Raw genomic sequence first — 25,273 nt, 5'->3', positions numbered from 1 at the left:
TCTGAGAAAGCACGTTCTCCCGTAATCCTGCTGCTCAAGAGGTGCAAGTGGAGTGCACATCTGCTTGCAGTCAAAAAATTCACATTAAGAAGGCCCGGTTTAGAATTACCTCTCTTAGTCCCCCCCCAGCCTCCCTAGCTCGGGTAATCTGATAAAGATGTCAGACATTGATGGGTCCTTCAAGAGGTTGTGTAGCGGCGTTCAACACCCTGGTTTCGAATGCCAAACCCCTGTGAAGATTGGGTTGCAACATAAATACTCTAATCTGGCTTTGATTGCTTTTCCTGCCTTTAAAAGAAGGATCAGAGAACACCTGCGCAAGGGCCCCAAGCAGCTCGCGCCTTTTGCGGTTTGAACTGAACACCTTAGTTTAGAAAGGAACCCTGGTGACTTAGTTAGAGAGTGAGCTCTCCTTATTGCAACAATTCTGTGGAACATGTGGCTTCCCGGATGCTGGCTGCGCATGCCTGCTCGGGCGTGGGGCAACAGAGATGACAGACAGGCCGCGTCGAGGTGTTTAAGGATTAAGAGAGGACTTGGCATTTAGGCATCTCTGCTCTGGATTTGTAATGGCACAATGCGTGTAATTAGCAGTAAACTGGAGGGGAATTGCCAACGAGGATTAGTGGCGAGGGCAGGCTGCCGCTCCATGAATGCCTATTTCGACATCAGCCCATCTTCAACCCTGCACACGCGTAATCCTTGTTTTATATGCACTAAAAAACAATAAACATGTCAGGGAAGAGGTGCGTGTCTAATGGCCAGACTTAATCCTCATAGTCGGCCTTGAAGGGAAGGCACACTGTTTAAATCGTGAGCCATGCGGTCTGTGGGTGGCAACACATCCTTATTTTCTACAGGTCCACTGAATTTCTTTTTTTTCTTTTTTAATCTTTATTTAAATTTTCAAACCATTAATAACATCAACACATATTGGTGAGAGTCATAGAAATAACAATATACTTAACATGAGGTCTAGTGAATTTCTGATTGGGCAAGTGTATGTTTTGTAAAGGACATGGTGGATCCAACCCACACATATTACACCAGGGTTCAAACAGAGATAAGAGCAGTGCAGAGAACTGGTGGGGTACATCAAGGCAGTAGAGTGGTGTGAATGTTCTGGTTTTTGAGGAGAAGGGGGTGAAAAGGAGCAAATATTGGCAAACTAGTGGGTGCACACCATAGTACAAGTATATCATTGTTAGCACATGAAACAGGTTTATATATAATTCACAGTTGAGATCACGAGAGGCAGAGGAGTGATGCGGGTGGGCAGCCGCGAGGGAGAGGAGAAGCTACTTCACTGTGATTCTGAGAGTCCGGCTAGTGCTTATGCAAGAGTTGGATATGAGGAGAGTGTGGTTGATGCATCAGGTTAGAGCATGGGCTACTGCGAGGGAGAGGAGATGCTACTTGAGCGGGATTCAGAGTGGCCGGTTAGTGCTTGCACAGGAGGTGGGCAGGGTGATGCGACAGGTTGGAGCATGGGCTATTGTGAGGGAGAGGAGATGCAACTTGAGTGGGATTCTGAGTGGGTGGATAGTGCTTACGCAGGAGGTGGAGAGAAGGTTGGTGTGTGTGATGCGGCAGCTTAGAGCATGGGCTTCCGTGAGGGAGAGGAGATGCTACTTGCGAGGATTCAGAGTGGGCGGATAGTGCTTATGAAAGAGTTGGATATGAGGAGGGTGTGGGTATTACTGCATGAGCGGGATTCTGATTGGCCGGCTAGTGCTTACCCAGGAGGTGGAGAGGAGGTGGGTGAAGTGATGCAGGAGGTTACAGCATGGGCTTCCGCAAGGGAGAGGAGATGCTACTTGAGTTGGATTCTGAGTGGCCGGCTAGTGCTAACTCAAGAGGTGGAGAGGAGCTGTGTAGGTGTTATGTGGCAGGTTACAGCATGGGCTTCCACAAGGGAAAGGAGATGCGACTTGAGCGGGATTCTGAGTGGCCGGCTAGTGCTAACTCAGGAGGTGGAGAGGAGGTGGGTAGGGGTGATGCGGCAGGTAAGCACATGTACTTCCGCGAGGGTGAGGAGATTCTACTTGAGTGGGATTCTGAGTGGCCGACTAGTGCTTACCTAGGAGGTGGAGAGGAAGTGGGTAAGGGTGATGTGGCAGGTTAGAACATGAGATTTTAGGAGGGAGAGGAGATGCTACTTGAGTGGGATTCTGAGCAGGTGGATAGGTGTGATTCGGTGGGTTAGAGCGAGGAAGAGGAGATCCTGCTTGAGCGGGATTCTGTGTGACTGCCTAGTGCTCATGTAATTATTGATACAAAGTGGAGTTTGGGGGAAGGCAGGGAAAATGACTAGAGATTGTGAGTTGCAAATATGATGGAGATAGCAGGATAAGGAGGAAGCAATTTATTGTGGTATCGTGGTGCAAGCCAATGGATGGTTTTGAATACTCAAGAAAAAGTTTTAGAAGTGGCCAGTGATACATAAAGAGGCATCCGGTGCGGGGTGGTGCGGGTGGTGGGACAGGAGTGTAGGAAGTTGAATAGAGTGCAAGCTACAAAGTTAAGTATTTTGTCAACTAGGGTAAAGGAATACAGAGGGAGCGGAAAAGCTACTTAACCGTGATACTTCACTGCTAGAGTACTTTGGTCCTCTAGCTCAAACTCTGCAGAAAAGACGTTTCTCCAAGCGGAGAGTGTGGGAGTAGATCTCTTTCTTTGTCAGGAGCCTCCCTCTGGAACAGCCTTCCTCCCCATCTCATACTTGAGCCAGATCTCCTTAAGTTCTGAAAACTTCTCAAGACTTTCCTTTTCACCTCCCCCTTCCCTCTCCCCCTCCCTTGCTAAACTGTCCCTCTGCCGCTGCGACTGGTGCCTGGACCCTATGTGCCTTACAGGGGTCAGACCTCCTCCTCCAGTCTACACCAGTACCCCTTAGCAGCACTTGCCCATGGGCACCCCTCCCAGACTAGCCTGAATCTGGTCCACCCCTTTCCCGCACTATGTGCCCCCTTGCTCTCCCTCGCACTTGCTCTCCTGGGCCCCCTGAGCACTTGCCCAGCCCATGGTTCCCCTGCCTTCCTGCACTTCTCCCTCCCCCTTGCCTCACCCCAGCCCTTATATCCTGACCTGCCCCCTTCCAACTGCACTTATTGTCGCTGCACTCGCATGATCCGAATGTCGCAAGGCCTAGTAGGACCGCTCCTTACTGTTATTTTTGTTTTCCTCTGCCCCTCTCCCCCCATTGTCTTGTGGTGCCTGGAAACACTTGTGTATAGGTGCCATACAAATGCCCAGTAAATAAATAAATAACATTATAAAGGCATGTACACTTGGGACTGACTACTCAACTCCCTTAATTCGTGTTCCCTGCTTTGTTTGCGCCCCTCCCACATTAGGGATTTCTTAAGACATGCCTGCACTAGTGACATTTTTGCTAGTTTTGGCATAACTGGCCAATATTTGTTTCACAAACATAATTAATGAAAACTGAAAGTTATCTTTCCATCATTATTTTCTGGCTTGATGAGCAGATGGTGCCAGATATTTAAACACAATTTTGAACGTACTTAAACATCGAAACTTAAAAAAGTAACCATTTACAGCATTGTCGCACTCAACAATGCCCCAAACTTAGGCAACCCAAAGCCCTGCCATATTACCTGCCCCACCTTTGCACGCAGCTCACATGGGGCCCTTTTTCTTATTATTGCCCAAGGACCCTTTGTTTACATCTGCCTCTAACATTCAGCCACCCCTTGCTTTAGTGCCAACAACACTTTGCATGCTGGTACTTGAAGTGCAGATGTCCCCATTAGGCATACACATCTCGCGCAAAGTTGTGGGGCTAACTGAATAGTCAGCAGGTCTTGTATGAAATGTGTATCTCTTTACTGTGATATTGTAACCATATTTTTCGAAGTGTACTTAGAAACAATGCTATTTGATGCCACTTTCTGCTTTGTCAAGGGATAAAAGGTTGTGTGCCATCACTTCCCGTGGTGTCACTTCGGGGGTCAAATAACATCACTTCCTGTGATTTCATCAGAGGTCAAGGGTCGTGTCATGTCACTTCCGCTACCCCTGGCATTTTGGTGAAATGATGTCCCTGAGTGGACTGAGACTGGACCAAGTCAAATGATGATCTCCCGCCTGCGGTTGTAGTAGCCAATTCCACCCCACTCTGCAGGGTAGAGTAAACCTCCACAGAGAAACAGACACCAAGGTTGTTGCTCTTTTTGGTCTCTATAGTGAGTTGACCAACAGTGCATGGCTTAAGAACAGAGCAAGGGAGGTGGGTGTCCTTTGCTGGTGTTGAAGACTGTTGCAGGCTACATGATGTTAATGAATTATTTGGCGACATCACTCAAGAGTCACATGAAATGTCCGGAGCTATGGTCCTACCATGCATAGCACTAGAGAAATATTTGAGCGATTGACCTCCCTAACAGTTAGATTTTTCACATTCAGCGATTACAGAGCAAGGCAGCAAGACTTTTCCTGGATCTCAAAACATGTGACCACATCACCCCACACTTAAAACACTTTCATTGGCTTCCGGTTGATGTTGGAATATATTTCAAACCTTTCATTATTTATCGTGTGCAATAGTTTAAAACACACTTTTCACACAAAACAATACATAATTAGAAGTATCAGCGGAAAATTTAAATCAGTTTAAAAAGCAATATTTTAGATCAAATTAAAACCATCTTTAATAATGTTACAGAAGCATTATATAGCAAGATTTTGTGTCCATTAAAAAAAAAAGATGCCAGAAAAGCTCTGTGGTTAATGTAGCTTCGTTGTGTACCCATTTTCCAAACATTTGTACACATGGGTCGATCAGGAAAACGCATTCAGTGAATAAGTGACACAAAGGTTTCCACTTCGGATCCACAGTATCTACAGTCTCTAGTCCCTTGGTATATTAGTTCTTGCTCCTGTCACTTCTCTAGTAGAACATAGATTGAGCTTTAATCTTAAGGGCACGATTCATGGAATTCCTTGCACTATTCAAAGTGACTTTGCACTGCCGACACAAACCTGATGTATGGAACTGTGCAAAGCGTATTTTTGCATCGCAAAGTCCGTGCAAAGTCAGTGCATAGTCATTTTTGCAGTACAAAATGATTTTGCACTGACTTGCGCTGCAAAAATACACTTTGCACAGAGTCATGAATCAGGGTTGTGCGTGCCGTGCAAAGTCACTTTTCAGCAATGCAAAGTCACTTTGAACTGTGAAATAAATTCCATGAATCGGGCCCTAAAACTTAATTTCTAAAAGTCTGCAAAGGATGTTTTGATATATACATTGGAATCACATTTCAAAACGCTTTGTCTCATCCACTGAGCCCAACGGGTGTGTTGGGCCCCTGCACCCGAAGCAGGTAATCACAAAACACTTTTGTTCTTGGCCCCTGAGATCATCGAACTCAAAAACCCGGAAGTTAGCCATAGACAAAAAAAGAGGTGCAGGGGAAGAATGTTGGCTGGAACAGGACCCTCCCCTTGGAACAATCTTAATCCTGAATTCAGGAATGAAGGGGTGCGCTTGAAATGTCGCACAGAGAGAGCAACTCGACTTTTAACGAAATAATTTGAATTTTCTATGCAATGTCTCAATGGGTTCCTCCCTGCCCCCTGACACACAAACTATGGCGTCTTCCACTTGGTTTTTCAGCAACAAGGTCCCCTCAGCTTCCCTCAGAAGAGTTGATCCCTTCCACGGGAATGTTCTCCCTCGTCCCAGGAACCAACCCTCTACTGTTCTAGCCCCTGGCATTACGTTCCTGCCTTGCTACGATCCCTGTGACTAAATCTATGCGCTTGCCCATCCACTGAAATCCATGTTTACCCTTTGCCTTGTTGCTGCCACTGCTCTACCTCCACCTCGGTCCTTGGCACGTCACGCTGGCTTCTTTGCTGTAGCACTACTGAACTGTATCTTGCCAGTCTGTGAAGGATCAGCTCTGCCTTTCCTGCGTGCCCCCCTTATTTGAAGTGCCTGGAAGTGATTGTATTGCCACAGGTGTGTCATACATTAGCAATAGTAAGTATTCTACAATTATAATAATAATAATTGAGCATTTATATAGCGCTACGAACCCTCAGGCATCTGAGAGCTATCAACCTCGGAAGGATGAAAAGCAGAGTTTGGCTCTGTTGGGATTCAAACCTGTGTTAGCAGGCTCTGCACTGGATGTCACAGTGTGCACTCTACTCATTGTGCTATCGGACTTTCTCAGTTATGAAAGCTTATATAACTTTAGGAATGATGGCTAGAGGGAGGAAGGAGTGTTCTGGCAGCACATGCCCACAATTAAAATGGCTCCCAGATTCCTAAACATGAAAGACCAAGAGGAGAACTTGGAGCACCTACTACTGGACTGCAAAGAGCTGAGGGTGTTTAGAAACCTTTTCTTGGAATCATTGAGGGTGAAAAACCACACTTTAACTAGAGATGAATGATGGTCACGCCTGTTAAATGGTGAAAACACGTCAGTTGTTATGGCAGTGGTAGCATTCATGAATACAATCATTCCATTCGAAAAGACAGGATACTTGGACTGCGAAAACCCTACCCTAATAGATAACGACTGAGGGCTTTCACGTAGATCATCGTGGAACGAGGAACCCATACACACCAGCGATTTACACCTACGTGAAAGTGAATGGAATGACCATAATTGGAACAATCGTTCATTTTATGTTTGACTCGTGAATTTTGTAAAAATTGTAAAGTACAATTATATATATTTTAAAAAAAAGATAATTTCAAAATCATTTGAAGTCAGGACAAAACACTTATTACTATTTTGTCTCATTATCACACTTCGTTTTCTGGCAGTTTTTCCATCTCGATGCGTCTTGTTAGTTTATGCCAAACTAGCAGTTTCCAAATTTCAGTTAGCATCAGGGAAGTGAAGTTTTGGGAGTCTGCGGCCAATCAGAGGACTCAGAAGGCGGGGGATATCACATGGTACAGCCTACAGTGAGAGCTCCCTCCACAGCCATTTTCCTCCTGGGGTACCGATACTGTCCTCTGTGCCCACCCCTGCTGCCCCACCTCCTCACCATCCACCACTCTGCTCTTATCTGCCAACACCCACCTCTGCCGCGTCTCCATCTTTACTTACCTCACCAAATCATCCCATCCGATGGCCACCATGGAACTGGAGACAGCACTAGTAGTAGTTCCCTTCTCTGATTTCCAAGCGATTAGCACCCCGGAAATCATGACTGGCTGCTCATAGCTATAACTGCGTCAGTGGGGGACAGTTCCAGCAGGGAATCTCGCCAGGACTCTCGTTAAGGCCCTTGCTTTGCTCGGGCTGGTATCTCCAGTCTGGGTCATTACCTCCTCGTAATGCACCCCCACCTCAGAGTTCATTGCTCAAGTAAAACCTTTGCCATTCTAGTCTCAGGATTGACTCTCTTCTAAGATGTTATTGTCTCTGTCACATACATGTTGCAGGTAATATTGGACGCAGAACTACTGCTGGATGATGTCATGACCAGTGCTAAGATTGAGGAACTGTATTTAGCACCTGTTGTTGCTCTTAATATAATAGGGAATGGAGCAAAGATATCTGGCTCCAATCCCCAATCCATATCGTTGAAAGATGTTTACACTGGGATAAAAATTGAGAAATGCGTTATTGCTCTCTTCGTTTTCCTCGCGCGAAAGGCAAATGGAGCAAACATGGGTTGCCTTCAAATTTAGCAGGGGCCATGCGAACTAAAGTTTGGAAAGTAATTGGCAGACCTCCTTTTATTTGTTTGCTGTGGGAAAATGTTCTCCATTCTCTTTGCACCCGTGTAAGGTTTACGTCATCTGGCTACTCATGACCGTAAGTCACGCCGCTTTGACACGTTTCAGGGCCGAGTGTTAGCCATCCCGTAGGAAAGCCAGTAGCCACAGTGAAAACTTTCTAAACTTCTCCCATTGATTGGCTTCTGTTGTGGGCTGTAAAACTCACTCACCCACTCACTTGTTCTCCACTTCACACACCTCACTTGCTCGTTTAGCCTCACTTCACTCTCACTCACCCATTGGCTGGTCTTGTTCCACTTTTGGTGTGATCAGTCCCTACCCATTTGGGAAGTTTTCTCTTAGACATGTCCCTAGATCTGCAAGGGCGAACAGAGACAGCTGCTACAAGCAGGTTTCTCGGTTCCTTTGTTTTCAATAAGCCACCTGCACTGCGCTCCACTTGAAGACAAGGCAAGTGGAACACAGGAAGGGGGCGGGGAGGGGGCTTGACGAGTTGGGGACATGCAGGGGGTTATCAAAGGAGCTCGATAACAGCCTAAAAGAAGCAAAGGCTACCACGTTGCGCCAATCATCAGACTGCAAATGTCAAATGATATCATCCATGACATGATGACATCACACATGATATCCATATTGACAACACATATGACATGACCAATGGATGCAACAATTCAAGAGCAGTTTAGTGCATTGTATGTAGTCAGTCAATATTACTTTGACAATAATTAAATGTGCAGGAACTGGTGGCATTTGGAGTGTCTGTGTATGAGTAACAAAGAGGACACATTTGCTTCTGGCAAAGTAAAAAGTAAAATGTAAAGTTTGTTATCTGGAGAAAGCACTTAGAAGCGAAGACGCCGAATACAAGAGGCTAGAAGAGGCAATTGCCCGCACTCTCCTTGAATCACAGAGGCAGGAGTGCCATTTTGCCGCAGTGAGATTCTGCAAATATTTGCATGGAGTGACCAAAGAAGGAAGACAAAATAATTCATGATTGCACGTAAAGACAGGGCCTCTGGCTCCCCTCCTGCTGGGCTCAGGCTGGGTGAATTGTTAGCATGCATTTTACAACATGATCAATTGCTGCTCACTTCAAAGTGGGAAAGCTGTCTCATCAATGGTTCACCAAAGCTGGAGTAATCGAGGGAAGTAAGGATTCTTAGCCCAGCATGCTGTAAAGATAGAAAAGGCAGCTCAGCAGGTTAGGAGACTGTTGCTGAGATGTTATATGTTAAGGCCTTCCTGTAAAGCCTATGACATTGTTCCTGTTCCTGCACTTTATGATCTCTTAAGGGCTTTGGCTACAGATCAGACGCTATGACCCAGTATCTAATTTGTTAAATAAATAAGTGCCAGGGCCCAGCATAAATAATATCCCAGGATTTTTACTACTTCTTCGAGCACGATGGAAGGGTGCCGTATCCGAGTAATTTCTGTATATAGCAGTGCTTAACAGAACTTTCATGCAATCTTGGAAATAAAGTATGCTATGGGGTGCAAATGAGGTGGTACCGCAGACACTGAGGGAAATCTCCTCAAAATCGACTTCTACATAACTAAATAGGCAAGGAACTCATTTCAGCCAAGAGGAGTCCTTCGGCCCCCAGTGGATCTCTAGCTCTCTGTATGCTGCGATGACACCTTTCCAAACAAATGCACACACAGATGCAGAGACCTCAACTTTCCCTGTGATATGCAGGGCATCCAGTCCCATTTCTTTTTCTTTTAAATCTGGGACTTGCAGTTTTCCTAAATTTAAAATTGAAAAGAAAAACCTGTAAGTCGCAGTGTTCAAAGGAAAAAAAATAGGACTGGATGACCTTGTCATGCATGGGTAAACTCGGCAGATAGCTTACTGAAATATCTAGGAGGCTTGTTCTTAACTGCACTAATGCCATAATTGGTTCTGAAGGCGGGGAGCATGAGACCCCGAGCCAGCATGGCGGATCGTGTTTAAGCCCTGTGCGCCGGCAAAACATCCTGATCAAATCTGCAGACTTCATGGTGCACCCACAAAGAAAACTACACCCACAAGGTGCAGAACGACCCAAGTGGCTACACTGCAATTGGGGTCCTCAGGGGTGATCCAAAGGGTAAGACTGTTGCCTCAGCCCTTTTCATCAGGCCTGAGCGGTTCGTGGCCCTGCATAAGGAGGTGTGCCTTCACCTGGGATCATCGCCGGCAATCCCTGGCCCGGCAAGAACTGGGAAGTGACTGGCAGGGCGACCTACCTTGTTAGCAGGCTTGGTGCGTAACAGTTCTAGAAGGAGCTGCAAGTGGAAGAAGATCTTGCTGGGCCGCGCTGATTCTCCAGTGACCTTTGGGCCCACGCACAGATACAGAGCCAACGAGTGCAGACACAAGTAGCCAGGAACTGAAGGCATTGCTGCAGGCTCCGGCCCACATGTGTATGTGGCCAGTGGCATATTTAGGCTTTCTGCTGCATTAGGCCGAAGTAAGTGCATGCACCCCCCAACTTTACTCCACCTCTGCCGAATCTGCACCTTCACCATAACTGTTGCGTAGTAATACGCGGTTCAACGCATGCGCGGCCCATAACGAGGCTCGTGCATGCGCGTTTTCAATAAAGACGGTCCCGGCCGGCAGTTCACGCCGGAGACCAGAGCAGCAACACGTCTCCGGCGTGTCTCTTAGCGCGCGCTGCGTGTGTGTGAGTGTGCCTACAGGTGGGGCCTGCCATCGCCCCACACCATCACACTGGCGATGAGGACGGCGTGGGAGCAGTCCTCCACTCCGGTAGCATCCAGAGAGGAGAACGCTGCTCCGTGTCGGCACGGGCTCACACGTGTGGCCGGCGGCCATTTTGGATCGAGCACAGAACGAAAGGTTGCAGGGATTAGAAAGTTATTGATTCCTCTCTATTAATTCAAGCCTGTCATCTTCAATGTTATGCTGGTTGAAAGAGTGTGTTCAGATCTCCACTGCCCAAGATTTGGAGAAGGCAGTCTGTTCTACAGTTGAGTGAACTAGAGGCAATTGTTCTGACTAATTGTTTGCTTTCGGTTTCCGAAAACAATCTTTTAGAGAAAGTGATAAGAACATAAGCTGTCTGCCAACCGGACACAAGTGAGAGTAGGTTGGAACGAGGGAATAGGTTTCAATGCTAATATCTGGTTTCTCTCGCAAATTGCCTGTTGTCACTCTATGAGAAGCACCTAGACTGGCATAACTAAATGTCTATATCGTTTCTTGTCAAATTCTACATATGAAATATATGCAAGGGGTACAGACACATTTATAAAAATGTTGAATAAAACAAACTCAACCCCTTTCTCATGGTTTCATCTTTGGTGTTAGCAGGGGACAAAATGGAAATAAGGCAAGTTACATGCTCTAGCCGATGTACCTCCAATCCCTTGGGCTGGAACACCATACATGTGAAGTTTGGAAACTCTGCCTGGGCATTAACACCTCAGTAGAGTATAGACAGTAGGACGGGTTTCTTGGAATCTTTGTACATTCTCACGGCAGAGCAATGACTAAGGGTGACCCTGAACATTCATTTATGGGGAGCAATGGCACTCCTCATAGCAGCACAATGCAGGCCTCTTTTTATAACAAATGAAGTGGTACTTACTGTTTACATCATTGCTGTTTGTGCAATTGTTCATAATACCCAACGTTCCAAGAGCAAATTTGAGTAAAGGAGCGGGAGTTCCAGCACAATATTACCTTTGTGGGTGTGGTTTAGGCTATGAGTCTGGCCAGCTTGCGTTTAAGGTAATTTAAAATGGTACATAAGAACATTTTGAGATTTGTGGGTATAGATATTGATGTCTTTTCGCTAGAAGTACTGTTTTACAGCAACAGTTCTACCTTGAATTAAAAAGATAATTAATGTAAAGATTACTTATAAACATCACAGTTATGCACTGTATAACCTACTTTGCAGTTGGTTCTACTGGTACTTTTGAGCGTGCAGCAGAATGCCATCAAAGACATTTGATAAACCCAGCATGGATGTCATTTGCCTGCTTAGCACTGAGCAGCTTCTGTAGATATGGCTGAATGGATATCTTTACGGGACACCTTTACAGCTGTGAAGCAGTGTGTACCTGTGGAACACAGTTTTTGTTCTCACCCTTCTATGGCTTTGGCTATCCTATCAAAGGTTTATTGATGCACTTGTGCATTCAGATTTACTCTTCGCCATTTTAACTTCCTCATGATCTATTTCATTCTTGCACCTTTTGGGCAGTCACATACCTCTGAAATGTGGGGTCGTGGAGGGGGAATTAGTGCTTGCTTCTGAATATCATTTCAGTGCCACCTGTGAGAACTCTGTGCTTGACTTAAGCATATGAATGAATTTAATATTGTAAAATGATTCATCATTTTAAACCTTTACTTTTCTGAAGGGAAAACCCTTATTTTTGCAACGATTTAAAACATGCATGTTGTGTATTTGAATGTAAAAGTGATTGCTTATCACAGCGTATGTGTGTATTGATTAGAAACAACTCCAAAGATAATGCGAAGTGGCACCAATAGAACCAATGAGGTTTTGTCTGTTTTGCATATTGAAGGGTGTTTTGGGAAGATAAAAATGACCAAAGAGATTTACATCTGTGATATATGTCTGTGATAGTTGTATGACTGAATCACTAAATACCTAAGAGATTTACAGAGATTTACATCTGTGATATATGTCTGTGATAGTTGTATGACTGAATCACTAAATACCTAAAGTATGCTGCATTCGGTACACATTTTCCTTTTATTTTTTTAGTCTCCCTAACAATAAAGCTTTTGTAAATATCAAGCATATGTACAAGTTTGGAAATTAAAAATGTAAAAATGTTAGCTGTCGTAGTGGAATGACTGCTAACATCTCAAATGTAATCACAGTGTTATGGGTCGGCCAGACCTGGAGAAACAAAATTAGCTTTGTCTTGAAAAAATGACAACCAGGACATTAAAAATAGCCTGCAATAAAATCCTGCTCCTCTGATAATCTGCTGCCCTTGGACTGGGCCTAGTTGGCCATGTTGTAAATACCTCTATGTATGTGGCAACCTGCTAAATATATAGTGATACCTTGTTGACCATCATCAAAGTGGCCCACTAATTGCTTGATGCAGTGTTGGCCATTGGCAGAGGAACCTACGGACATTGTGGTGAAATGTCAGCAGTCCTATGTACCCATTGTGGGCGTAGGCACCGCGTTGAGTGCCTCTGTTACAAGTATGCCACCACGGAAGTGGGTCTCTGTGAGGTTTGGGCAAATGTCACTGTGATTCATGCTGTGTACTGTAGGGCCAAATTTGTACATACCCTACTGCATCTGTGCACTGGGTGCGAAAGTGAGCTGTGACACAATCTGTATAGAGAGCATTTTACTCACCCAAAGGAATACCGCCATCATGGGCAAGGTAGACAAAAAACAGTGAATGTTTTCCTTTGAAGGGACAGCAATAATGAAAACAAAACAAATCCAGCCCCCTCTTCATGTATCATCAGAAAACAATGATGATACAGTATACTCACCTGATGATCCCGAAATGGCCTTGGAAGAACTTTTATTATGCTGCAAAACTGATATCGGTAAAATAGATACTAACAGGGTAATTCATAGAATTCAGCCCAGAAGTAGCGCACGCGGCCGGTGCAGTGAGGGAGCGTGCACCAGCATGCGCTAGCCGCGAGTGCCAAACAGCATTCAGGCGCACCGCGTATTCATGGATCTCACAAGCCATTTGCAGCCGTGGAGCAGCGAACATCCAGCAGCACCAGTTATGCCCCCAAGAATGCCCCTTGCACCAGAAAAAGGCACAGAAATCCCCAATACGGCACAAAGGGCTGCGCTAACCTTGTACCAGCTTACAGGCCCCCTACACTGAAATCGCGTGAAAAACTACATGTACCCCACTCGCAGCAGCCGAAATGTGTGAAAATATCCCACGCACTCCCTTGAATATGCGTACCCCATAAGCGGCAGCCAAAACGCATGAAATTCTCCCTGCGCACTCCCTTCAATACGCGTACCCCGCTCGCGGCAGCCAAAATGCGTGATAATCTACTCACGCACTCCCTTGAATACGTGTACCCCGCTTGTGCCTTCAAAATATCATGAAAAAGGCCTGCCATAACCCTGCGAATACGCATACCATGCACAGGCATCCAAATTGCGTGAAAATCTCCACGCGCACCTGCAGCAATACGTGTACCCCACCTGTGTCAGGAAAATCGTGTGGTCCCCCCAGGGTATGGGCTGCCTGCAGGGCATGGTCACAGGTGATGGTCTGCCTGCGGTGCATGGTCAGGGGTATTGGATGGTCCCCGGTGGTGTGGGCTGCCTGCGGGGCATGGTTACGAGTGTAGGGGATTCCCTGTGGTGTGGGCTGCCTCCAGGGCATGGTCAGGGGTGATGGGCAGCCTGCGGGACATGGTCAGCGGTGATGGGTCATGGGCTGCCTGCGGGACATGGTCACGAGTGTAGGGGGGGTCCCTGTGGTGTGGGCTGTCTGTGGGACATGGTCAGGGGTGAATGGCTGCCTGTGGGGCATGGTCAGGGGTGATGGGGTGTCCCCTGTGGTGTGGGCAGCCTGCGGGATGTGGTCACTAGTGTGGGGGGGGTCCTGTGTGGTGTGGGCTGCCTGCGGGGCATGGTCAGGGGTGATGGGCTGCCTGCGGGACATGGTCAGGGTTGATGGGCTGTCTGCGGGGCATGGTCAGGGGTGATGGGCTGCCTGCAGGGCATGGTCAGGGGTGATGGGGTGTCCCATGTGGTGATGAGGATCATGTGTGGTGTGGGGATGATGAGGGAGTCCTGTGCTTCCATTTAACTTTCCTGAAGACATAGGCAAGAGAAGACCTCCATGCAGCATGTTGTAATTGGCTCTGCATGTAGGATTTGCTCATCACTATGAGGGCTTTTCTCTCTGTTTCAGCTAAGCCCCCTTCTCTGTCTATAATAGTACCACCCCAACAAGATGACGAAATACAGTTCCATCTGAATAATCTAACAAAAGTAATATAGGTCTTGCAGGGATGTTCCATCTGAAGCACTTAACATAACAACACACAGTACTGCCTTTTGGGGCCGATATTTCCAGATCCAGGATCTGGCAAAAAAAAGGTCTCATTGGATCTGGGAAATCCATTTTCACCATTGATTTATTTATTTAACCGTAACCACAGCTGCATTCTAACCCAGATCGATAAGATCAGGGGCGAGAGACTTAACCACCTGACTGATTCAGCAGCTCCTCAGGAGTTCTGTGAACTAGCTGTCTGGGTCATGGCGTAAGGTCATGAACAGGACAAATAGCTTGTTAACACAAAAATATCTTGTTAACACTCTGCTCTGCAGGAAATCAGGCGACATTTCATTACAGTCATTTTAGTTTTGAAAGATGTGCCTCTTTATACTGTGATTGCGACATTATAAGAAACACTCCTCCTTTGGGTTATGTTCCAGTTTTTCATGATTAATCTTCTGAGAGGCAAATGTTTACAGGGCCACGGGGGAGTGCAACCCCCCTCATGTTCGTGGTGGAATCCTATAGTAAGATATTTCCACCACGGATAACACATGTATTTTGTTCTCTTTTCTAAGATCACCCAGGCACTCTTTCAATCAAATTCTGGCGGATAAATGCTTGTTTTTCATCATGTATTTGAATCTGAGACCCTGGGTTTGTAGTGCTGGTGAGGTCGTGCTGTGCGCGTGCTCTTACCAAGTAAACCATTAACAGGTTTGATACCAAACAACTCTCGTATGAGGGACACAGCTCCTACTGGGCGTGTGGTCTGCAGGCCCAGCTGTAGAAAGTAGCCACCCTTCCAGATCAGCAGTGACTCCAACAGAGATATGCAGCAGCCGAATCACGAGGGTGCCTTCCTGCATGTACTTACGCCCGCATTAGTAAGGCTCAGCAATACATGCCGGTCTGCAGCTTTCGGTAACACTGCTTGCTTTTAGCTAGAAATACTTGAGCGTCTGCAGTTTGGAACTGTGCATTCATGCTCCTGTGACTCAGGAAGTTGTAGATGATTCCCTTTAAGTCCTAGCCCTGGGGCACAGAGATTAAATCATCGAATTAATCATCTGTGCTCCACGTACATAAAGGATGCTTCCACCCTCATTCTCTGAAGCTGGTTTTCATGTTTTTCCTTGAACAGGGGTCACTCTTAGTTCACAAGACTTCTCGGAGATTGAAGTGTTGCACAGAGCTAGTCTCTAACCAGAGGGTTAGTTGGATACAGGACATATATATATATGTGTAAAGAAAGTGCGTACCAGAGTACGCTGTGCGAATAGCACTCCAGGATCAGTGGAGGGAGGCAAATCCGTCCATCCGCAGAGAAGACATGACCATGGATTCCACAATAAAGTAATTTATTTTCATGCACTGTGGACAGGGAAACATAACGACGCCTTTCGCTGAACACAGACCACTTGACCACTTGTATATTCACTGAAAAAACTGTGTTAAAGGGACGTTATGGTTAAGTAAAAACCCATGAATTTCAATGAAAAAACTAAGTTAAAGGGAGGTTATGGTTAAGTTGTACTAATAAAAACCTATGAAAATCAATGAAAAAACTTTGTTAAAGGGACATTATGGTTACAAGTAAAACCTCAAAAAAACAGAAATTCACCAGTTATGGTAAGCTAAGCAACCATAACTCGTGCCACCACCGCGCACTGCTGAGGCAAACATCGAGTACATGAAAGTTGACATCACAAGTATCTTTGATGACATCAATGATAACATCGTATCTGGGCCACTGACGGGTCTAAGCTAGTTTTTATTTTTACTGATAATCAGAATTAAAAACATTGAAAAGGTGCTATATACAACTACATTAACTTTCTTATTGCAGGGGCATGCAGTAGCAGCCCTGTAGTTATGGTTAAGTTGCTCAACCCATAGGAAGAGCTTTTTTTGGGCGGCTTATAACTTTGCCTTCCCTGGATAAATCATTACCAGACCTTGCATGAAAATTATATGGCCCAATCCGATTGATCCTGCAAAGTGTGGTGAGGTTTCGTCAAGAGGGGGCAAAGTTATAGCGGGATCCCAAAATATCTTTTTTTTCCATAGACGCAATGGAACAAAATGTTTGCTCACATCTACAGCCCAAACCGCTGGACGGATTTTCACCAAATGTGTGGCAGGAGCGGCAGCTTGGTCCCAAAAGCGTGCATTTGTACATTTGGTGTAAATCCATGATATCTGGGTTTGGTCCACAGACTCACTCTGCTATTGGGTCCTCTGATGGGCATCCGATTGGCCTAGAAGGTGACGTGATGTCCGTCCACAATCGGACGCAGCCACTGATTGGATGGTGAAAAGTGTGCAGTGCGTCAGATTTTTGGAAACGCCCGCCATGTTGGATTTGCAGCCAGCTGCCAGTGTCCACAAATATCGCGGTAAAAACATATTAAAAAACAAAACATTGCACTTGTCAAACTCATCAAACAATCTCTTGAGATGTGGGGGGTGATGAGGATAGGCTGGGATATGGTTGTAAAATGCCAAAACACTGGTGTTTTTGATCCCCAAAGTCTGCAAACAGTCCGGATGTTCGGGTACAGCCCTGTGATGTTCGCAAACACTTCAGATGTTCGGGGGCATCTGTGCCTATTTCTGTATTACAGGGTTGGTGAAAAGTCGTTTTTTGATGGTTTATAACTTTGGTGCCACTCAATGAAACTGCATGAAATCTTGCAATTTATTCTAGACCTGATTCCGAATGCTGTTGGAAAGTGTGGAGCTGTTTTGTAAAGAGGGGACACAATTAGAGGGGTGGTCCCAAAATATTGTAAAGGCTTATAAATGTGATACCATTTGACGAATCTGCACAAAGGTTTGCCAAACGGTTTTAAATCTAGATATAAAAAATGTGTCTGCAAAGTCTGGTTGGATTCTGTCAAGAGGGCGCAAAATTAGAGGGGGTCCCAAAATATTGTAAAGATGTATAAATGTCGTGCCATTTGAGGAATCTAAACAAAGGTTTGCAAAAAGATTTTAGATCTAGATATAAATGTTTTTGCAAAGTGTGGGGGAATTTAATCAAGAGGGGGCTAAATTAAAGGAGGTCTCAACATTTTTAGATGGCTTATAACATTGTTTGCGTTTGCCGAATGTGGACAAAAGTTTTCAGAAAGATTATAAGCTCAACCTTGAATTTTTGTGGATTTTGTCAAGTGGGGGCTACGTTATATCACTATTGTATGTACATACATTTTGACACTTTTGAAAAAATAAAACATGGGCGGATTTCCAGCAAACTCGTATAAGGAGCATTGGCAATGACCTTAACATAGTTTTGCAAATGTGCCCGTGTTTTATTTTTTGACAAGTGTCATAATGTAGGTACAAAAAATTGTGATATGACTTTGGTGACTGAGGTATAGCCTGTGGCCACGGGCAGTGGCCAGATTGTCTGGGTCATGGCATAAGGTCATGACCCAGACAATCTGGCTACTGGCCATGACCACAAGGGACAAAAGATGGGGTTAAAGTGGCCATGTCCACCTGGGACCGGCTATGTGGTAAAGTTATTCAAAAGTGGGATAGGTTTCAAAGGGGAAAAAATGTGCTAGTGTTAATATGGTGATATGGTTCTCTCTTTGCCTTCTGCAGGCTGCCATGGAAAGGGAAGGGTTTAGTCTTAGCAGTGCACAGTAGTACATAACTGTGAATTTTTAAGCTTTTTTGGTTTTACTTGTAATCATAATGTCCCTTTAACAAAATGTTTTAATTGAATATCTTCTTAAAGTACTTTCCATAGAATTTGATTTGACCTCATATAGCCTCAAACACAGAATTCACGTGTGCACATGATAATCAACTCTAATGTTACTGTCATGTTTTGCTGTTGTTATTTCTTTCTTTCTTCCTTACTTTAGATTCCCTTTATGTGGCTCTAATTTGTGTGCACTCTGGGTTGTTATATATATTTTTTGTACTAACACAAGTATGTCGTAAGTTTGAAATTGTTCGCTATTTATTCCATGTTTAACATTACGCAAAACTTTCATAAGGTAGAATTTATTATTTTACTATCGGAAATTACTAGATTAAAAATATTGTACTTTTTTGGTACATGCTGCAGCCATTGCCCATGTGTACATTTGATTAGGTTCCTGTATTAATAACAACACTCGAATATAATGTTTTCTTTACATGAGAATATTCTTTAATGCATTAAGTAGTTTGTGATATGTCTCCCGATCACCCCTAACATCTTGTTACCAACATTATAAACATTACCCCTTGAAGGGACTGTTCATGAACATTATTTTATTATGTGATGTTATCAGTTATGTCATCAATGACATTTGTGATGTCATCTTTCATGTATTGGGTGTTTGTCTTAGCAGTGCATGGTGGTGGCACGAGTTGCGGTTGCTTATCTTACAATAACTGGCACATTTCTGGGTTTTACTTGTAACCAGAACGTCCTTTTAACAAACTTTTGTCATTACATTTCATAGGTTTTTATTAGTGCAACTTAACCATAACGTTCCTTTAACAAAGGTATTTCCATTGAATTTCCTGGGTTTTAATTAGTGCAACGTAACCATAAGGTCCCTTTACTTGAGATTTTTCAGTGAATTTCATAGGTATTTACCAGTGCACCCTAATTTGCTACAACTTACTAATATCATACTTACCCCAATGTAGCAACATTTTTCTCCAATTAAGAAAGTTTCATCTTGAAAAAAATGTTGAACACTTCAATACACTTTTTGAAACTTTTTCCACAGTTTTTGTGTTCGCCGATGTTCGCGAATGTCTGACGTCATTGCAGACTTTTCAGACAGTGTCACGTGACCACATGCACGCATGCGGCATGATGTGTCCGTGAATGCGTCCGCACTTCGCAAACGGTTTAATGCTTCGCGAACAGTTCGGAACTGCATTTTTCAGCTCATCTAGGAACTTTAAAGCTCAAAATGTACCCTTAAACAGCTCCTATGCCGATTCTTACTCATTATCCATTAGCAATCCAGCCCACAGCACATACTTGGAAGAATCTTAGGAAAACTGTTATTTATCTTGAAAATGGCATCATCTATTGCCATCCCTCCTCCCCAAGAGCCACCACCACCACCGTCACCAGCTAGAGGAGCTACACAATGACAGAAGTGCAATACTTCAAAAGACTATCAAGAAGACCAGGAAGATGAGATAGAAGAAGTGCCTACCTCTAGAACCCAGAGAGAATCATGGGTGTGGCACTTCGTTACCACTGTTGGAAATGTAACAAAGACTAAAGCTGCCGAAGTGAAATGCAATGAGTGTACTCAGTCACGGACAACCTGCGCAATACTCCTGCAGGACCACCTCCATGCGCTGCCACACCAAATCTACCCACTGCAATGCTCTCAAAAAGGCTGTTCCTTTGTTAGGAAGTAGTAGGCTGTCTTCCACTACCTCATCTTTCTCAACTAATGCTGTAACCACACAGCCTACCTCTGAGGGACACAAAATCCCACTAGCTACCTTGCAAGCAATAAAAGAGGCTGTTGTTCCGTATCTTTCAAAAACAACAGTACTCTGTATATACTGCAACACACCACTCTGCAGGGAGAAAGACTGCCCTCTACCTTAGATTTAACACACGGCTAACATCTTCCCCCGTCCACCTGCCCCTCCATATGTGTGGTTGGTGCCCCTTCCCTCATTTCCATCTCCACCTTACTTTTTGGCCTCTCCTGCAAATGAACAACAAATAAAACATTAAAAAAGGTTACTTTAGGAACCATCCTTCACAGTTTAAAAATAGAAATGCAAAATAAGCTTGCAGGCTCCATCTACTTTACATTTTTCAGTAAAGTAGTTAGATTCAATGAGATTCTCCAACCTTCCCATTAGCATTTTCTACTAAGCTAATGGAAATAATAGACAATTGTATACTAGAGAAAAATAAAAAAGCACAGAAACACATTTCTGTCCAAAATTCTCTCTAGTGTACAATAAACACCATAATCCACTGCCATTTATAACTATCTACAATCTCCACATTCCCCTGTCTAGCCCATGCCTTATTGGAAACCCCAGATTGCACATGCACACCATCACACAAAACAGCCCTTCTACTCCTTTTGCTGTTATGTTTGTAACACTCCCTCATTCCCTGCCTTAAACCATTCACACATAGATCCACAAATCACTTAAAAAAAACCTCTACATATAGCCTATCAACATATTAAACTTCCACCCACCAACTGCCACTTAACAATGTTCTACAAATCTGCATTTCCCATACTTATACCAATACATTGTGCACAGTGCTCCTATAAATGCACGTATGCATTGTGCAGTGACAGACGTGCATAACTAAAAGGGGCAGTACGGATGGACAAGTGCTCATGGGAGCCCAGGAGGGAAGTGCCAAGGGATGCCAAGGTGGGAGGTGACTAGCTAACTGCTGGGGCAGAAGAGTCCCATGGGTGGGGTACATCTTAATAGTAACGTCCCTTTAACAAAGGTTTTTCTGTCAATTTAATACGTTTTCATAGGTGAAAATGTTTCATAATGTTACATCACTGTATATAAGTTAATAATAATTCCTATTTTGACATATATGAAACAACTATAAACCTCCTTTAACAAACATATCTTTTGCAATGCATACTTATGTGAGTCGTTATCAGCAGCACATACCCCAATAGGCAGATCATAGTACACATTTGTACTTATGTTTCGACAATTTAAAAAAAGTAAAGCACAGGACAGATTTCCAAAAGCATCCTTTCAGGTCCTTGCTGATGCTCCTCGCGCAAGTAGGCTGCAATCCCGCCCAGCACCCTGGACTGCAACCGCAAGCAGAAATCATTTTCCCAATTCAACCTAGAGCTTCAGCCATGCCACATGCCCCAATAAGTAACTCAGAATAGGCAGTCGTCCTTGACGAGGGCCAGGCCCATTGTCCATGCACCAAACTTGTATCACTATTTATTGTAATTACATTTGGAAAAATAAAACACAAAACAGATTTGCAAAACCATGCTTTCAGGTACTTGCTGAGGTTTGTTTTAATTCAGTACAGCACTTCAGGCTGTAGCCGCAACTAAAATATTTCTTCCCATTCAAACCTAGGTTTCGCCATGTTACATGTCCCAAAAATCAAATCAGAGTACACGTTTATCAAGTAAATGCAGGGAGGTAGAATGGGTAGATCACTGCGCTTCATCTAGTACTTTAAACAGATTACCCTGCTGCTCGTGATGGGGTTCATTTGTGAAGGTGTCCTTCCTTATTCAAGTGTTAGGTTTCGAATAGGAGAGTGAGCCCTGTTCACCTCAGCACTGGGTTATTCAATAAGTAACTGTTGTCGCAATGAAGCAGTCTTCAAAATCATTCTTAATGTTACATTTATTGTTAGAACTCAGCCGACGTGCAATTCGACTCTATAGAGTCTCCCTCAAGCCATGTGGTTGTGGGCCAGTCATTACTGCAAGGCTGTTGAAATGAGTACAGCATCCAATCCAAATATCTTGTCCCACTATGGTCGCAAATAAGTGTGGGTAATGATTTCAAGGGGTGCCTGGTGACCATGCGGGCACCTGGTTCAGCATGCTTGGTAATTATCTGCTGATTAGCATTCTCTCTGAGTGTATGCAGCGATAGTCACTGTGATCTGTTGATGCAATCCTGTGAGCACTTCGGGCTGTAGCCACAGACAGAATTTTAGCCATGGGCAGAATTTATTTTCCCATTCACACCTATCCCAATTTTGAAAAACGTCACCACACAGCCAGTCCCTGGTGGCCATGCCCACTTTAATCTCATTGCCAGTCCTTCATGGTCTGTCCAGTAGCCAGATCGCGATGACTCAATCTGGCCACGGCCCATGGCCACCAGCTATACCTCAGTCACCAAAGGTATATCAATATTTTTTGTACCTACATTATGACACTTTTCAAAAAATAAAACACTGACACAATTGTAAAACCATGCTTTCAGGTCATTGCCAATGCTCCTTGCCAACTTTCCTCCAAATCCATTTATGCTTTATTTTTTGAAAAGTGTCAAAATGTACGTACAGAAAATAGTCATATAACTTAGTTCCCAGTTGACAGAATCCATTCAGACGTTGCAGAAAAATTCAATATTGGCTTTATAATCTTTCTAAAATCTTTTTTGCATATTCATCAAATGGCAACAATGTTATAAGCCATCTAAAAATGTTCAAACCTCCCTCTAATTCTGCCCTGTCTTCACAAAATCCCACCAAACATTGCAAAAACATTCAAATCTGGGTCTTAAATCAGTTTGCAAACGTGTGTGCTGATTTGTGAAATGGCACCAAATATTTTGGTTCCACCCCATACATTTTTTGCCCTCTTGGCAAAACAGCACCAAACTTTGTAGAACCATTCAAGGTCACGTCTAGAATGATATCATTGACTTTCTGGCAGTTTCCTTGAGTGGCACCAAAGTTATACACCATCCAAAAAATTGCTTTTCACCAAGCCTGTAATGCAAAAATATGTATGGAAGCCCCGAAGATCTGAGATGTTTGAGAACATTACAGGGAAGTTCCAAACAGTTCGCAAACTTTGAATGTCATCACCCCTAACCTCCCCAGCGATTGTTTAATTAGTTTGACAAGTGCAATGTTCTGTTTTTTAATGTTTTTACTGAACTATTCAACGGACAACGGGTGCTGCCTCTGACTCCAACATGATGGGTATTTCCCAAAAATATGGCACACCTCATGCTTTTAACCATCCAATCGGTGGGCGCGCCTGATGTCCGCGAATATCACGTCGCCTTCTGAGCCAATCGGAGGCTTGGTCAAGCACCAAACAGGGTAGTGAGTCTGTGGACCAAACCCCGACATCACACATTATTTTCTACCTACTTTTTTACTGTTTTTTTAAAAACGACTCAAATGATTTACACCAAGTTTACAAAAGCCCGCTTTCGAAACCAAGCTGCTGCTCCTGGTGCAAATTTGGTGAAAATCTGTCTTGAGGTTTGGGCTTCAGGCGTGGGAAAATTATTTTTCCATTCCATCTATGAGGAAAAACACACATTTTGGGACCCCCCCTATCATTGCAAAGTTTGGTGAGGATTCATCTGGGGGGGTGCAAAGTTATGGCACACCTAAAAAGTGTTCTTCCTATGGGATGAGCAACTTAATCATAACTGCAGAGCCGCTACCACAGGCCTGGTAATAAACATTTGTATCCTTACCTTGCTTCGGTAATGATCATGCCCCATCCTAAAAAAATAGAGGCATCAGGACACTGAACTACTTTGGGCAGGCCCTTCACCCCAGTTGTTTCCTCTGTCAGGGCCATCTTAAGCACTTTTGGGGCCCTCGGCATGGACATCCTTGGGGCCTCCTCCACCAAACCAAAGGAATTAAGGGATCAAGAATACTGGTCGTGCCCCCGACTCCACCACCCGTCGTGCTCACAACCTATATGTTGATATGCTGTTTCGCAGCACAATATGCACGTTTATTCCCTTAAAGTCCCCTTACCCTCTTCATTCTTCCTCTAATCAGAATGATAAACAAGTAGCATTTGAAGACCAACATTAGCAGTCTACAAAGGGGTTACTGTTCTAGTACATACAGGATACATTTTTATCAACAACATCCAGGAAGGTAGATGTAGTATTAATGCAGAACATATGTAAAATGTACATGTAACCCATAATAGACAGAGAACTCACATTAGCTGCCTAAAAGAATGCAAAAGTGCTCATGCATGGATAAAGACCACCAATTTGAATGAAGAACGCTACACACACCGTAGCATGGATAGTGGAGGCAGATTAGAAGCTACCAGGAAGGTGTCTTTATCCAGACAGACTGAGATTTAGAAGTAGGATATGGTTTTCAAATAGTGTTGCCATTAGATATCAAAGGAACAAATGCCTGTGGTGTGCGAAATAAATATGTTTACTATTAACACAGTGAAAACATGAATAAGGCTTTTATGACGATCATACCATGAGAAGGCAATCACTCGGAAGGGCTGACAACTTTGAAACGTTTAGGGACTGGCAATATTGAGCGGTTAGGCAATACAAGATTAAATGAGATGCCCAGGATCACACATTGGTTAAATGGTGAAGGGGTGAAGCTGGAATTTGTGGCAACTCTGCAATTTCTGTATTTGAACACTTTCTTTTCCAGTTCTTACCATGAACTAAAACAATCTCATTTTATTAGAAAAACGGACATGGAAAGTACACAAAACACATCGGCAAACATGACCATTTAAAAAAAAAAATTATAGAAGGGTGTTATGCAAAATGGGAATGATTCTAGCTTCATTCTCTCCATCATCAAGGGAAGTATAAAAGAAGCAGCATACCAATCGAGGTGATTTACAAATTTAATCTGGGTTTGTCTTGTGTATTTTAAAGCTTTAAATACTTCCAAAACAATGGCTTGTGACGTTTTCATTTATAAACGTGCATACAAACCTTTGGCTTTTACCAAAAAGCAAACCGTTTTTTGTCTCAAACAAGCAGACTTTAAAATATGCTTGCCTGAGGCCTGCAACATATGGCACACTCTCTTCTGTCTACTAA

The sequence above is a fragment of the Ambystoma mexicanum genome, chromosome 5p (genome assembly GCF_040938575.1).
Source record: "Ambystoma mexicanum isolate Mex_15411 chromosome 5p, UKY_AmexF1_1, whole genome shotgun sequence".
Lineage (NCBI taxonomy): Eukaryota > Metazoa > Chordata > Amphibia > Caudata > Ambystomatidae > Ambystoma > Ambystoma mexicanum.
The sequence above is the reverse complement of the archived record's forward strand: the minus strand, read 5'-3'. Positions refer to the sequence as shown.